Raw genomic sequence first — 11210 nt, forward strand, 5'->3', positions numbered from 1 at the left:
GGATAAGTTCGCTTTAAAAAAAGTTTAAGTCAAAAGTGCTTGCATATAGAACTTAATTTTATTTATAAAATGTTGATATTTACTTTTTAATTCTATCAAGAGATCTAGTCTCAGAAATAGAAGTCAATCATTTCACAATATGAGTATTATCGTTATGAAAAACGATCTAGTAAATAATCAAACATTTAAATAAATAACTGAGACATAAATATTCAAACATGCTAAATTTAAAACATATATTGTTCCAAAACAAACATTGTTTTATATTACAAGCAATTTATATTCTAACCATAAATAATAAACTAAACTTCGAGAGTGTAGTTCCAACTTGCTTGTGCTCAGCTAGTTACTCTTTTGTAAATATTTGCAACACTACTAGAAAAACAGCCTTTTACGACGCTCATTGCGCGTCGGAAAAGGCTCAAACGACGCGCAAATGCGCGTCAAGGAAGGCCATGTCATAAAGAGAGACGACGCGCTTTTGCACGTCGTCTATAGACAATGCGCATTTACGACGCTCATTTACAACACGCGTTCACGACACGCAATGCGTATCAAGGAAGGCCCTGTCATAAAGGAAGACGACACGCATTCACGTGTCGTAACCTTACGACGCGCGTGCTAATGACACGCAATGCGTATCAAGAAAGCCCCTGTCAAGAATGGCCATGTCATAAATGAAGATGACACACATTTTTGCGTATCATAATTTTAAATGTTTAAAAAAAGATTATTTATAGATTTACTTATTTTCAAATTAAATTTGTATATAATGTTTTATAATAGAAAATATAATATCAAATAAAAAAAATAGAATCCATTGCATCATATCAAAAAATTGTAATACATTGGTTTTAAGGGGATCTAATTGTACATTGTTATTAAGAGGTTTTCCCTAACTATATAACCTAATACTACATTGCTGTTAACGAACACCTTCTGGTTTCTACTTATTGTTATGCTTTTTTGTCCACATGATACCTGTTTTCATCATAACACATTAGTATTCAGAATGCCTTCAAGCATCATCAATCTATGTTATAAAATTTTAAAATTTATTACAAATATAGTAAAATACCTTTTTCCAATAAACCAGGGTTGAATACAACCCATACCTGTATAAAATATTAAAATTTAATACACATGTTGATTACAAAAGTTAATATGAAAGTGTGAAATAGTAAAATACCTTTTGCCAATTGTCATTGCAGCAATTCAATACGACCCATACCTGTATAAAGAAACATGGTGACATACATGGAAAAATCAGTGCAAAATGGTATGATGGGTTTTGTTCGTCTTCAATTGGGAATTCCTTGTTTTGGTAGTTTTTATAAAAATTCTGCATAAAAAGAAAATCTTTTCCATTTCTTGGTGAATGCAAGACTTAAAATTATCCGATTTTTTTGATCTAGTTGAGTGGTGAATGTTGCTTATTATCTTTATGATGGCGATAGAGAAGTTTTTAAAGTTGTCAACTTTTTCTAGAGCTTTGATTTTGTTGGATTTAATAGATCAGATACCTGGGGCCACACCCACAATTCCTAGAATGTTCCAAAATATGTTCCGTTAGCTGCTGGTCAAGTAATAAGTTCAAGATTGTACGTTATTTTATTATTATTTTTTTATACACATTGGCCATTTGCAATTTGGAGCTCTTCCTGTTATTCCAGTTCAAGCAAGAGAAAAGCTAACCTTATCAGTCAAAGGTTCTCTGCCCCAAGGCTGATTCTTTTCTATGTACTCAAATAACAACCTACTATGAGTGGTGGCAGAATCACTATCATCACTAGACATTATTAAGCTCACATACTCTTCTCATGTTGTCCAAACCCTGAAAATTGATTATTATAAACTTGTAAGAAACAAATTCATATTGATTACAAGTAATGTACATTATACAAGCCTTGTTTATGCCTCTAGCTAGGGATGAGCAAACGGACCGGAGAACCGGCCGGAACCGGTCCCGGAACCGGAACCGGAACCCGATGGAACCGGTCGGGTCGGGACCGGTACTATAATTTTATGAATTTTTGGAACCAGGACCCGGTAAGAACCGGCCCAAAACCAGGAACCGGACCGGATAGTCTTTACAAAACACCCCATGCCTTTGTCACTTGCACTTCTACTTTAGACATAAAAAAAAAATAAAAAAAAATAAATAAAAAAAGCTATCGTGTAAGGATTTGAGAATCCATCGTTTTGTTGTTCGGGTTCTGCATTGTTGTTCGGATTCTCCATTGTTGAATGAAGGATTTGAGATTGAAAACCATTTCATGATCTCTGGTTTTAAATTTTTCCATTCGGTTACAATTTCAGGTGCATTTGTAAGTGTTTGCACTTCATTCCAATTTATAGCTTCCCCTAATTCCTGAATTTATATGAAGTATTAAAAAGTGTTGAACTTTATTGATATTTAAAGAAAGAATGTGATTGTGTAGTTTTACCTCTTTTAGCAATTCGAAAGATTAGGCTGTTTGAGCATTTTGACATTTTGCACCTATGTTTCTTTAGAATGTTCAAGCCAAAAAGAGTCTATGAATGGTTGTAATATCATCTGGGAAAGAAATTTGAAATATTTATATATCAACTTTTTTATATTATATGTAAAGTTTAACTCTACTTATATGGAATACTTAAAGAACTTGTTTAAGGGTATGCATATGCATGAACTAATCCATGAAGTTCTCTCATATATAATCTTCACATGTGTTTAATGTAACTTTGAAACTCAAATAAATCTCCCAAAGACCGGACCCAAAATCGAAAAACCGTAAGCCCAAAATACATTGTTATTTCTCGAAGGCCGGTTCCAAAATCAAAAAACTGGCAAAAACCGGACCCGGACCCGGAACTGGTAGAACCGCCAGGCCGGTTCGGTTCTTGATTTTGGCCGAAGCCGGTTCCCAGGCCGGTTCCGGTTGGTTCGGTCCTTTTGCTCATGCCTACCTCTAGCTTGTTTAAGTCACCAGTAAGAATGACATGTGCACTTTATTTTGCAGCAATTAAACTAGGTAGTGATATTCTAACTCCAAGTTGTAGATAAATGTTATGTTGAGACTGAATAATTGATAATCAATTAATCATAAACAGAACACATAATGAATCATGATTTATCTAAAACAAACAAGCTAAAATGGTGTAAAATGTTTATTTTTGACTTTGTTGGTTAAACATTAGTGACTTTAACATTTTGTGACCTAACTTCCCTAGTATATAATTGTTTTTTGGTTGAAAATGAGTGACTTTAACAATTAGTAACCAAATTGCCCTTGTAATTCATAATTTCAAAATAAATAACCAGAAAACATTGACATCATTTTATTTAGACCAAAACTATTTCATTCTAACATTCTAACATTCTAACATGATTTTCAACTGTATGCGTATATGATGTACCTTTGAGACTTTGTATGCATATATGATATCTTACTATGTGACTTTTCTTTCCATCTTTTATATATTCTTGTTTTATTCGCCTTCCCTTTTTTTACCACTCTCTGTTATTATCTGTATATACACACAAGTAAATTAAATAGTACAAACATATTTTTAGAACCAAAAATTAATAAAAAAAATAAAAAATAAAATTATATTTGAAAATACCTTCCCATCAGCTGTCCCACAGTCACCGTTGTTCAACGTGACATACTTTTTACTCCACTGTGATCATATATATAAATAAATTAAATATAAGTAAAAAAGTGGAATAATAAATATATATAAATAATGAAAAAAAAAAGTCAAACCTTATCCCAATGAATGAAACGAGGATTTTTGCTTTTGTAATCCACCACTATCATCTGCAGCTAAGTCAAGAATAGCAGACTCCAACCTATTTCATCAATCAATACAAATTTTTAACTTTATATCATCATAATACCAACTTTTTTATAAAAATGATCACAAGTTCAAGTCTCCTGAGATCTAGTTATTTACAACCAATCCTACGGCTTAATGTATGAAAAATAATAGGTATAACAAACTCTTATTAGTATTAAAAACTTATATAAAAAGGAATAAATCTATTTTCTTTTTGTTGTTTAAAAGGATTAAAAAATTGTTGTTGATGCTTATCATACCAAAAGTCCAAAACTTAGTCAGTCTGCTTTCGTTTTGCGGTTAAATAACTAACTTTCTGCACCAAATCTTATTAAAATGCACTTGCTCGGACCACTAGATAGTCCCTCCTCATCTTGTTTCTTAGAAGCTTTTTTCCAGTCATTTCAAGATAATCTTCTTCAATCTCTTCTCTAGTAAGCCTGATCAATAATTTTGGTTTCTCATTTTCTGGATCCTCACTCATCTTGTCCTTAGAAACTGAGTTTTCACCTTCTGAAGAGCCCTTAGAAGAGGAACCCTTGGATCCACGGTTACCAGCCAGATTAGGCTCCTTTATTTTGGTTGGTTTAGACTTAATATCAACCTCAGTGGATGTGGAGTTGCTGCTGTGCTTCATGAACCGAGGTTGCTCGAAGACAGGTGGTGTTCTCATGGGTGCACCCCTTGGGAGTCGTTGGCTTCTATCCGTACTAGGCCACTTCAATTCATCTGGCATGTTAAATTAATGTAACTTCTTGTTAAAGCTTCGGGTAGGCATTTTATTCTAAAAACATGAAAAGTAGAATCAAGATACAAAACAATACAATGGAAAATGTTACAAAATAAAGCTACTATTTCTGTAATTACAGTGCTATCTACAAAACCAATATATAGTTTTCACTTTTCAGTTAAAAAAATCAAAAATTATTGAAATTAAACACTAGTTTAAAGATATCAATCATATTATTATACCGATTGATAGCTGAGTGACTCCAAGTTGAACATCAATGGAAGATCGCTCTACCCATACAACAGAACCACCCATTTTTAGATCACCATCAACACTAATTGTTTTCTTGAGAACCATTTTGTCAACAGATGCAGTAACCAGTAATAAAGGCCTTGTCATGCTATACAAAAAGAAAGAAACTTAATTATATTAACAAATTGATGAATTTTGTTAAAACTGTGTGATGGAATGTAAGGGTAAAATGGTCATTTATTTTCATTCAAGCGGTTTATTCGGTCCAGAAAAGTGAAAAGAAACAGACCTTGTGAGTTATGAGTTATGAGTTATGCATGAAGCACTTTATCAGATTTTGAGGGTGGACCCCGTCTTCAATGAATGGTTTTTCCTCCTTCAAGAACTACTGTTGTGGTTCCATCACCAGCAAGAAGAAGAAAGGTTAAGTTTATGTAGGATGTTTCCAGTGAGATGTGAAAGTAAAGACTTGGCATAGAAACTTGTTTTAGATTATATAGTTTCCAGTTAGATGTGACATTCAAGAAGAACTCACCAACAAGAAGAACTACTGGGGGTTGCCTTACCCTATAATGGAGATGTTGAAACGAATTGGTGTTCATATTTGTTAAAGACTTGAGCACAGAAACTTGTTTTAGGTTCTATAGTTTTCTTGGTTGGATGGGGGTCTGAGTTCACTTGTATTTTAAGTTAGAGCCAACCACAGTGCATGTTTTAAAGAGAGGGGAGATAGAGACACACACTCTTGTACCGTTTTACTAAGTTATGCAACCAAAACCTAAAGCAGTTGAAAAAAGGGCAACACTGAGAAGGAAAAAATAAGTGAGGGAAAATTTGTAAAATGTTAAGTTCTTTCTTCATTAACCCTATATGTATGTGTGTATATATATATATATATATATATATATATATATATATATATATATATATATAACCGTCAGAATACCATATCAGATTCAACGCAACCAAAGTGTCATAAATTCAAAAATAAATAGTAAGAGAAACTAATTAGCATAAACTTACATTGCATTGTCATCTTCTTCAAAGTTCAAATGGATGGTGATGGTCTACCATATTGTAGCTTTTCTGGGGAGATGTTGGCAGCTGCAAATTAACATCATGTGAAAAAACCCCACTTAGTTTTGGTAAAATTCCGAAAATGCCCTTATTCCCCTTGACTTAGGGTAATTTTCCCAGCAAATTTAATGACTTTTCTCTACCATTTTCCCTTTTATCTTATTAATTTAATAATATAGTCTTAAATTTAGGATGTTATAGTATTGTTGCATTCAGAAAGAGATACTCTCTTCTCAATAATAGCATCTAAAAGAGGTTATGATATTTTCAGAACAATTCCAGTATAAGAAGTCATCATGACAAAATCTTTGATGCCAAAATCAGATTTATTGCAGGATAAATGGAAAAGTATCATATTATCCCTAAATTTATCAAATTATTATCTGATTATTATTCTTGAAATCAGAATAATTACTTAAGAAAAGAAAATCCAAACACCCCTTTTTATATTTTCTCCAAAAGATATAATGAATACCAACTACTTCCTACTTTGAATATTGAAGTAGTGTTTGCATATGCCAATGATATGCAAACCATAGTTGTTGTTGTTGTTGTTGTTTTTGTTGTTGTTGTTGTTGTTGGATGTGACTTGAGCATTGAGTTCTGCAATGTATATTTTCCCATCTCTCCCACCAACATAAAAAAACATGTTCCCCTGGATCTAATGCAACTGCATCAATTATTGAAGGGAACACAATATTTCTCAACAATGTCCCTCTAGTTAGGCTCCATACCTGCAATTTAAACAAATTCATGAGGGCATTCACGTCTTTTCCGAATATTTATGCAATGTGTACCTTGCAAGTACGATCTAGAGAAGCAGATAAGATAATTGCATTGGATCCTCCAAAGCCCGAGACAATGTCAGTTATAGGTAAAGCATGACCAGTGAAACTGTATTCATACAGATGTCCTGCTCTCTGTTGTCCTTCCTCATCAAATATCCTGATCACAAGATGAAGAAAATGTATTATAGTAATAAACGCTAAAATTGCAACTCATGAATGTAAAAGGGTAAATGAATAATTATACATACATCAAAAGTGACCAGACTCTAACAGTTCCATCCTCAGATCCAGAAATCAAAAGTGACTGATCATTAGAAAAGACCAAGCAAGTAACAGGCCTATAGTGACCATGCCATTTCTTTAATAATCGACCAGTTGCAACCTATAATAAATCAAAAGAAATAAAGAAAAGACTTGTAATACGATCAGTTTTTATATGATTTTTGCACAAATAGTTAATCCGATTATGAAAAACAGTGAATTGTTGGAACCAAAGTGCAACAGTAAAACAAAATAACAAAGTTTTCAATATAATTTGAAGAGAAATTAAAAATCGGCAAAAGAACCATGTATTCTTTATGACTAGAAAACTGAAATGAATTTACAACTCATGTCCCACAAGTAAATATGACCTGAAACTCCTCCTCCTACTATGTAAGTACCATCAATATTGCAAGCAAGAGGATTGATTGCTTCTGCTGGAAAACTCTTAACTTCTACCTGAGGCCACAAACAGCAAAAACCTGAACATAAGTGTCAAATTTGATATTTTTCAAATGAATAAGTTATGAACTACATAAATAGTTATATAGTTTAATGTAGTGAATGTTGGGTGATTGAACTCCTATAAGAATCTAGGCAATAGGTAATAATTAAGAATTAAGTTATAATATTTCCCTTGCAATTCCTCTATACGTTGAAAACCTAATGGAACTAGCATATTTACATAGTTGCTTCTATTACATTTGTATTTATAACTTCTACTTTAATTAGTTTATTTGTTTATTATTATTATTATTATTTACAAAACTAATAAGATGGTCACCAAGTAGATACCTGGAACCATCTACATCCACCCTTCCATATGCTCTAGTAATAGACTGCAAGTTTATGACACAATACATCAGTTAAAAATGAAAATATGTTGCCATTTTGTATATTTTGCCTTGAATATTAACATAAAATGATTAAAAGAGAAGAAAAGAAAAGATTGTTTGAAGAAAATTGAGAAACTATCAACTGTCAAGTGTATCTTGGATCCTGATAGCCAGTTTATGCACCTCTTCCATAGGTTCCATTTGGATTGAAAGATAAATTCTGATATGAAGTTGGCCTCACAGGGATAGAAGCAGTGTTACCCTTCACACCATTTGGGTTTCCTTTAGTTGTGTCCAAAGATAAAGCAGGTTCCTCTTTAGTTGCTGTGATCTCACCCTTTGGAGGCGCATGAGAGTAAGGGGTTGTAGGGGTCATAGGTGGGAAGTAAGAAGTAGGTTACTGCTAATGTTGGGCCCCATAGAGTTCACCATATTGACCTACTGTTGGCATAGGTGAGCCAGTAGGAGAATAAGGTCCATATGGTGCATAACCATGACCATAAACACCCTGTAATGAAACCAAAAACAATATACAATGATAAACATGTTTTTAAGTCGAAAAATAGACAAAACTCACAGAAGGAAACAGGTTCTTACAATGATAAACATGTTTTTAAGTCATCCCAATCATTAGTAGTTCTATCATAGCCTATACAACAGAAAAGGGAGATTGAGAAATTGCAGAAAAGGGTGAAAAGGGGTAACAAGACTGTACGCCATTGTTAATGTTTTATGATAAGAGATAAGCGAAAGAGAACTTACTGTGACTGGATTAATGGAGTATACACCATGGTTGGCTCGATTATCTGACCTAGAACCAAAATCCCACCACCACCACCATTTCTGACGAGACAATGAGAGAAAGCATCTGGAGCAATCCCTTGCGAAGAAATCTGTGTGATTACAGAGAGTCCTTGGTAACCGAATCCAAAGATTCCATCAATGGCTCTATCGGGTTTGGTTAAAACCCCAGTTTGGGATGTGCTACATCTGGTTCATGAACTTGCCAAATCAATAGGGTTTTTTTAATGAAAAATGAAAGGGGTTAATGGATTGGGATGAATTAACCGAACACGATAGATGCTGAAGCGTTTGATGGTTTTGAATCATCGATGATTGTATCAAGTAGAAAAGTATCAGAATGGGATGCACAAGTAGAAAGTAAGGGAGAATGATGTCGTACCTGAGAAAACAAAGAAAAAGAAGGAGAAAAGGGGAGAAAGAACGGATCCTATCTGATATGCGTAGAGAGTAGAAGTAGGGATCAAGTATGGAGGAGGAAATCACAATTGAAACCCGTATAATTTTTACGGTTAGGGTTTTATAGAGGAGAGGATGAGAAGTTTCAAAATCAAAATTAGAGGTAAGAATAAAGGAGAAAGAGGAACATGTATCATGTATTTGACATTCTTGATGGAATCGTTGCTCTCGACCTAGAGAAAGATGGTTTTTACGGTTAGGGTTTTATCATACGAACGTGAAGCATGATCACCTGTGACATGAATGATTTGATCTCAATTGACATAAATACAAACATTATCATATCATGATTGGAGGTTTTGTTATGGATGTAGTGCGACAGGAAAGACTGGTTGGAGAAGATGGTCGGAGACACTTGGCGGTGTGAGATCGGAGGTTGGGTGGTGGTTCGATGCTGCTATGAAGACGAAGGCCCTAGGGATTTTTCTTGCTAATCGAAAGAGATAAGGGGGTTTGATTTCTAGGATCCAACAGGCGGGGTGAAATCCCGCCTTAAAAAATGCGTGTTTCATTAAAAAATTATAAAGCAACACACTTGGATGACACACATTTTATAAAAGGTGCCCTCCGCATTTCCTTTTTTTTTTCTTTTTCTGACACTAATTTTAGGGCACACACAAATGCGTGTCCACTATCCTTCAGATTTTGCAAATCTGACATTATTTTTTAGGGCACGCACAAATACACGTCCACTATCAGCGAGTGTCATTGTTTGTGCGTCATTAAAGGGTTGTTTTCTTGTAGTGCAATCAAGTTACAAATATTACATTAACATTTAAGTACAAAGTACTTGAGTGTTGCATGAAAAGTATGAGTTCTATCCAGTGGATACCTGAAGTGCTAGTTTCTTTCAGACTTTCTTTCTAGATAAGAGGAGTAGTTCCTCTATTGATGTCCCATTTCTTCACAAAAGTAACAAGATCCATCTATATGGGCCTTATTGGATTTCATGGGCTTAAAGGTGTTTATTCCATAAAACATAGGCCTTTTAGATCACACAAGGTGGCTCTTTTAGCCTTGCACTATTCCAACAATATATCACTATATTTATTGGAATATTGCTTAACATGTTTATATATATATATATATATATATATATATATATATATATACACACACACACAAACACACACACACACACACACATATATATATATATATATATATATATATATATATAATATCAAGAGGTTAGGTATCATTTATCCCACCAGTGTATACAAGAGACGTGCGAGTGTTCCTTCAAAAGAATTGCATATATTTGAGGTTTGTAAGGGGTCCTTGATGTTTGTTTTAATTCTAGTTTAAAAAACATGTTATATCATGGTTATTGCATGGATTCAACAAACCATGGTATACCTTTTAAAATATCTTATGTTATGAAAAAAAAAAACACATTTTAAAAATGTTCTATATATAAAACCCGGTTTTATATAATTGATGCAATCAAAGTTTTAAATTTATAACTAGTATTAAGTTATATTGTTTGAGAACTTTAGAACATTTGAAAATCTTTCAATAAAACTTCCTTTTATAAATAAGGTTTGAAGTTTGATAAGTTTATAAATCTAAATTTTAGACTTATACAATTTTAATCCAAAAATTTTACCTGTTACTAGTTTTTAACAATAAAGCTTGTTTTATTGTTAAACTATTTTTATCATCATATGTTAAAAGGTAAATTTAATTAGAACCAAACTCCTTGTGATATTTATTTATGTTCAAATATTATTTTGTATTTGACAAACTAATTTATCAACCATAACATAATAATAATAACATAAACAGAAAACAACACAAGTATGCATAACAATTATAACATATGTGTATAAATCAAGATATTAGCTAGTAATACTTTTGTGAGCCATCACAAAATTATCAAGTTCATTCCTAAAGGGATATAAGGGATCTTTATCTTATAAAGTTTTCATGTACTCCCACTTGCTTTAACACCTTGTACCAAATTTAGAAAAATAATTTTATAAAGTTTAAGAAACTTTAATAAAATCAACTTTATCAACTTTTGATCTTCAAAATGAACACCATCTTCATTCTTGTTACATTTTATAAAAATAAACTATTTCTAAAACTAATATATTATTTACAGAAACTAATAGAAGAAAACTATCTATTTAAATATTACTTATCATATGAATAAATAAATAATTACAACCATTTTAAATA

The 11210-nt window shown here is 32.7% G+C and overlaps 1 long non-coding RNA gene and 1 pseudogene across 2 annotated transcripts; both read right to left on the reverse strand.

Annotated features, from left to right (window-relative positions):
* Nucleotides 1-828: 828 nt before the first annotated feature.
* On the reverse strand, nucleotides 829-7849 carry LOC145010437 (protein ROOT INITIATION DEFECTIVE 3-like; annotated as a pseudogene). The gene is made up of 17 exons (XR_013663872.1): nucleotides 7835-7849; nucleotides 7726-7758; nucleotides 7261-7389; nucleotides 6918-7051; nucleotides 6679-6826; nucleotides 6371-6615; nucleotides 5828-5908; nucleotides 5094-5192; nucleotides 4795-4952; nucleotides 4083-4551; nucleotides 3750-3835; nucleotides 3607-3663; nucleotides 3400-3510; nucleotides 1696-1834; nucleotides 1190-1231; nucleotides 1079-1115; nucleotides 829-981 (listed from the first exon to the last, which is right to left on the reverse strand). The product of XR_013663872.1 is annotated as a protein ROOT INITIATION DEFECTIVE 3-like (transcript).
* A 76-nt stretch (nucleotides 7850-7925) lies between these two features.
* Nucleotides 7926-9476, reverse strand: LOC145011757 (uncharacterized). The gene is made up of 3 exons (XR_013664243.1): nucleotides 8529-9476; nucleotides 8364-8415; nucleotides 7926-8274 (listed from the first exon to the last, which is right to left on the reverse strand). It is a non-coding gene; the product is annotated as an uncharacterized LOC145011757 (long non-coding RNA).
* Nucleotides 9477-11210: the final 1734 nt, after the last annotated feature.

Source organism: Lactuca saligna, chromosome 8 (genome assembly GCF_052625555.1).
Source record: "Lactuca saligna cultivar CGN05327 chromosome 8, ASM5262555v1, whole genome shotgun sequence".
Classification (NCBI taxonomy): domain Eukaryota; kingdom Viridiplantae; phylum Streptophyta; class Magnoliopsida; order Asterales; family Asteraceae; genus Lactuca; species Lactuca saligna.